Genomic DNA, 6,310 nt, shown 5'->3' with positions numbered 1-6,310 from the left:
TTCCCTTTATTTTTCAGACCAGCCAACACTTAGGGAAATACAAAAGAACCCACATTGAGTATCAGAGGTAGGGTTCCCCTGATAATCAACAAAATACTAGCAAACTGGAGTCAACAACATATTAACAAGATCTTTTATTATGATCAAGTGGGGTTCATCCTAGGGATGCAAGGATGGTTTAACATGCACAAATCAATAAATGTGACATATCACATTAAAGACTCAAGAACAATAATCATGTGATTATTTCAGTAGATGACAAATCCAATAAAATTCAACATTCCTTTAGGATAAAAACCCTCAACAAACTGGGCATAGAAGGAACATACCTGAAAAGAAGGCCGTATATGACAAACCCACAGCCAACATCATACCGAATGGGGGAAAAAAATGAGGTCTTTCCTCTAATATCTGGAACAAGACAAGGATTACCACTTTCACCACTTTTATTCAATACAATGCTGGAAGTCCTGGTCAGAAAATTAGTCAAGAGAAAGAAATAGAAAAACCTAAAGAGCACATCAAAAAATTGTTAGAACTGATACAGAAATTCAGTGAAGTTGCAGGATACAAAATCAACACACTAAATCGGTAGCATTTTTATATGTTGATATGGTTTGGCTGTGTTCCCACCCAAAATCTCATCTTGACTTGTAATCCTCTTAATCCCCACACAATGTCAAGGGTGGGTCTAGGTGGAGGTAATTGGATCATGGGAGTGGTTCCCCCATGCTGTTCTCTCTCGAGATCTGATGGCTTTATAAGCACCTGGCATTTCCTCTGCTTGCACCGACTCCTTCCTGCTGCCCTGTGAAGAAGGTGCTTGCTTCTCCTTTGCCTTCTGCCACGATTGTAAGTTTCCTGAGGCTTCCCAGCAATGGTGGACGGTGAGTCAATTAAACCTCTTCCCTTTATAAATTACCCAGTCTTGGGTATTTCTTCACAGCAGTGTGAAAACGGACTAATACATATGTTAACAGCAAACAATCTGAAAAAATTTCAAGAGAGCAATCCCACTAAAAATAGCTACAAAGAATATAGAATACCTAGAAATCAACATAACCAAAGACATGAAAGTTCTGTACAAAAATACTCTATAAAACATTGACGAAATAAATAAAAAAGATGGTAGAATACTTCATGCTCATGGAATGGAAGAATTAATGTTGTTAAAAATGACAGTACTACTCAAAGCAATGTACAGATTCAATGCAATTCCTATCAAAATACCAAGGATAGTCTTCACAGATGTAGAAAAAAAATCCTAAAACTTATATGGTGATATAGTTTGGACATTTGTTCCTGCCCAAATCTCATGTTGAAATATAATCCCCAATGTTGAAGGTGGGGCTTGGCGGGAGGTGTTTGTATAATGAAGATGGATTCCTCATGAATGGCTTGAGCCATCTACTGTTGATAAGTGAGTTCTCGCTGTGAATTCACTTGAGGTATGGTCATTTAAAAGTGTGTAGCACCTGCCCCCTCACTCACTTTGTCTCTTTTTCTCTCTTGTTTCTGCTTTTTCCATGTGATGTGACTGCTCCCACTTCACTTTCTGCCATGATTTTAAGCTTCCTGAAGCCTCCCTGGGAGCAGATGTATGTCATGCTTCCTGTACAGCCTACAGAACCATGAGCCAGTTAAACCTTTTTTTCTTATAAGTTACCCAGTCTCAGGAATTTCTTCACAGCAATGCAAGAATGGTCCAATACATATGGAACCACAAAAAACCCTGAATAGCCAGAGCAATCTTGAGCAAAAAGAATGAAGCTGGAATTGTTACACTAACTGACTTCAAGATATACTACAAAGCTATAATAGCCACATTTTTAAAATCTGATTTAAAAAGGGGCAAAATATCTGAATAGAAATTTCTCAAAAGAAGGCATATGAATGGCCAACAGGTGTATGAGAAAATGCCCAACATCACTAATCATCAGAGATATACAAATCAAAACCACAGTGAGATACCATCTCACTCAAGTTAGAATGGCTTTTATTAAAAAGATGTAGAATAACAGATGCTGGTGAGGATCTGGAGAAAAGGTAACCCTTGTTCCCACCCATGGCAGGAATGTAAATTAGTACAGCCACTATGGAAAATAGCATAAAGTTTCCTCAAAGAACTAATAATGGAACTATGATATGATCATATGATCCAGCAATTCCACTACTGAGTGTGTGTGTGTATATATATATATATATATATATATATGTATGTATATATAATACACATATATGTATATATTTCATCTGTATGGAAATAAATATATCAGAGATATCTGCCCTTCTATGTTTATTGCAGCACTATCACAATAGCCCAAATATGGAATCAACCTATGTGTCCATCCATGGACGCATGAATAAAGAGAATGTGGTATATATACACAAGGAAATATTATTCAGCCACCAAAGAATGAAATCCTGTCATTTTCAGTAACATGGAAGGAACTGGAGGTTACTATGTTAAGTAAAATAAGCCAAGCACAGAAAGACAAATATCACATGTTTTCACTCATATGTAGGAGCTAAAAAAAGTGAATCTCTTAAAGATAGAGAGTAGATTAATGGTTACCAGAGGCCAGGAAGGGTAAGAGTGAGGAGAATGAATAGTTGATTAATGGATACAAATACGTACTAAGATAGATAGACCTGGTGTTGGATAGTTATTAGAGTGACTGTAGTTAACATTAATTAATTGTACATTTAAAAATAGCTAGAATAGAATAATTCAAATATTCGTAACATAATGAAAAAATAAATATTTAAGGTGATGGATATCCCAGTTTCTCTGATTTAATTATATGAATGTATCAAATTATCACATGTACTGTAAAAATATGTACAGCTATTATGTACCACTACAAAAAATAATTAATTTAAAAAATAAAAAAGTTTGATTACAAAAAACAAAAACAAAACAAGCAAATAAAAAGTGTCTTTTGCAGAATAGAAATTTTAAATGTTAATGATTTATAATTTATCATTTTTTTCTTTTAAATTTTATTGCTTTTGAGTTTATATCTAAGAAAGCTCTGCCTAATCCAAGGTCAAAAATATATATTCTCCTACGTTTTCTTCTAGAAATTTTATAATTTTATGTTTTATATTTAGACATATGGGCATATATTAGGCATAGTTTAATATTTGTATAAGATGTGAAACACGAATAGAAATTCTTTTTCTTTGCATATAGATATCAAATTGTTCCAGCACCATTTGTTGAAAAGGCCATCCTTTCTCCTTTAAATTGTCTTTGTGCTTTTGTCAAAGATAAATTCACCATGTATATGTGGGTCTATTTTTGGAAACTATATTCTTTTCCATTGATCTGTATGTCTCATCTTTCATCAATGCTGTGTTGTCTTGGTTACTAAAGATTTATAATAAATTAATCAAGTAACAAGAATTTCTTTCCTTTTTTCTTTTTTGGAAAACTTCTTTTGACTATTCTAGTTACTTTACGTTTTGATATAAATTTTAGATTCAGTTTGTCAATTTCTTATTTTATTTTATTTTTTGAGACAGGGTCTGGCTCTGTTGCCAAGGCTGCAGTGCAGTGGCATGATCTCAGCTCACTGCAATCTCTGCCTCCCAGGCTCATATTATCCTCCCACCTTAGTCTCATGAGTACCTGGGATTACAGGCATGCACCACCATGCCTGGCTAATTTTTGTTTTTTTTTTTTTTAGAGATAGGGTTTTCATATCTTGCCCAGGCTGGTCTCAAACTTCTAAGCTCTAGTAATCTGCCTGCCTCAGCCTCCCAAAGTGTTGGGGTTATAGGCAAGAGCTGTTGTGTCTGGCCAGCTTGTCAGGTTCTACAAAAAATCCTGCTTGGATTATGACTAAGATTGTGTTGAATCTATAGATCAGCTTATGGGAGAATTGACATCTTTGCAATATTAAGTCTTTTAATTCATGAACATGGTATATCTCTTCATTTATTTAGATTTTACTTTATTTTTTACATCTATATTTATAGTTTTCAACATACAACTCCTGTACATACTTTATTAGATTTATACCAAGGGTTTGATGATTTTTGGTGCTGTTATAAATTTTACTTTTTAACATTTCAATTTATATTTCACCTTCGAAGGGATATCTCAACATGCTTCAGATCACTGGACTCTTGGAATCTGAGATTACGTGTGCTTGCATTTTAATGGGGTTTACTCTCATCTTTTGATTCACATCTGTCTTACTAAGGCAACTAAAAAACTTGCTACTTGTGTTCATCATATCCAATCAGCATAATATCAAGAATGATGTGAATCGGTTTGCTGTTATGTAGAATACCAATATTATGAAAATTTCTTCAGACTATATAATTGCAGGGAAAGCAAGTTTAAATAGTCCTGTAGCAAAACTGCAGGTGCATTGTTAGTCATGCTAGGTAAAAGCAGGCTGCTTCTGTTGATCTTTGCAAATTGATGTGAAGGAAAAAGCATTTGCAAGGTCAATAACTGCATCCAGGACTCAGAACCTGTGTTGATTTGTTCCAGTAAAGATACTACATCTTAAATAGCTGTTGCAATTAGAGTAACTACGTAATCAGGCTTACAGTAATCCGCAGTTATTCTCTAAGATCTGCCTATCTTCTGAACAAGCTAAATTAGTGAGTTAAATGGGATGTGATAGATAACACTACCTGTGCAACTTTAAAGTCTTTGTTGGTGGCACTAATCTTTGAAATTCTCCCAGGGGTTTCAAAGGGCTACAGTAATAGCTCTTACTCCATGTGTCAATGAGCCAATATGAGGATTCTGCCTGCTTCCAGGTATGCCTCTCCCAGCTGTCAGGGGTCAGGAAACATCTCCTGTGAAGGATCTAGATCCAATAACCATGAAGTATGTCAATAGAGCTTTGTGGGCCACACTATGATTGTCATCTCCTCCTCACATCCTCCATCCTCACTGACTTCCATAAGTACCCGTTTTCCATTTAGATTGCAGTGGCATTTTGGGTTCCCAGGAATTACTGTCAGTTCAGAGTGAGTGTCTTTTAATCCCTCTGGATATTTCTTTTTCACCAGTGCACAATTACTATAGTAAATGATTGCAAGTTCCTTTGGAAAAAGCCTGGTGAAAGATTTATAGTATATACTTTTGGAAATTCTGCAGAATCTTTTTTCAATAGCACTGTGTCTCTACAATCAAAGGAATCTTAGTTTGTGAACTGCTTAAGGTTTGGAAACTGGGTGACAGGCTATGACTCTTTATTGCAGTGACTCTTCTTTGCAGTAAGTAGTTTCTGTCGACCTATCTTCAGACTCACTGTTTCTTTCCTCAGCTGTTTTGAATCCACCAATGCAACAGTTGAAGTTATTCTTCACTGCTGTTGTTGTGGTTTTAATTTATACTATTTCCTTTGACTCTTACAGTTTTCTTTCCTGCTGAAATCTGATCTTGTATGTTGTCTATATTTTCCATTAAACCTTTCAACATATTATCAATACATATTTTGAATTCCCTGTCTGATATTTCCAATTTCCATGTCATATGTGAGTTTAGTTTTGGTTATTGCTTTTTGTCTTCAGGTTATGTTTTGTCTTGCCATTTTGTATGCCTCACATTTTTTTTATTATTAAAAGCTGGGCACAATGTGTAAGTCAGTAGAAACTGGGGTAAATATTTTTATGCTTGGAAATGCACATGCTTTTGTTTTTGCTAGGGCTTTAGTTTGGGTTTTGTGTTAATCTAGTTAGTAGTTGGGCTGGGTTGAGGGCTGCTCCCCACTTGGCTTTGAGTTATCTCCCTGTGCTGCCCCTCAGAGAGAATGAATTTCTTGCAGCTCTCTCAGTTGTATTCCACTGTTATTTTTACATGACACTTGTTAGCATGGTGCTAGTGGACAGGAGAGGGAAATGTTTTTTGATGTATGAATTTAGCTTCATTCTTAGGCAGGTACTGAGAACCTGGGTCTTGGAAGTGTGGTCTCCAAAAGTATTCTTGCTGCTTCTTATAATACTGGGCCTTGTTATACTCCAGTTCCTCCGCTCTGGGGATACAGGATTTTTGTTTGTTTGGTTTTATTTATTTATTTGACCTCCCCTGGCTGCAGTGAGTTTCCACCAGTGTTTTAAGGCTATCATTTTGTTACCTGTCCTCTGTGGACTAGGGCTTTTTTAAAAAAAACTAGGGGAGATAGGGAACATGGGTCTGGGTAGAGGTTTTCTTTTCTTTTCTTTTCTTTTTTTCCAGTGACTGCTGTTTCCCTTCCCCAGGCAAAGATGGGGAGAGAGCTTTAGCAAGTTTCTTACCCATGTTCCCTGTGAGAACCAGCTGGGGTTCCCGGAATAAAAAGAT

The sequence above is a fragment of the Papio anubis genome, chromosome 2 (assembly GCF_008728515.1).
Source record: "Papio anubis isolate 15944 chromosome 2, Panubis1.0, whole genome shotgun sequence".
Classification (NCBI taxonomy): Eukaryota; Metazoa; Chordata; class Mammalia; order Primates; family Cercopithecidae; genus Papio; species Papio anubis.
The sequence above is the reverse complement of the archived record's forward strand: the minus strand, read 5'-3'. Positions refer to the sequence as shown.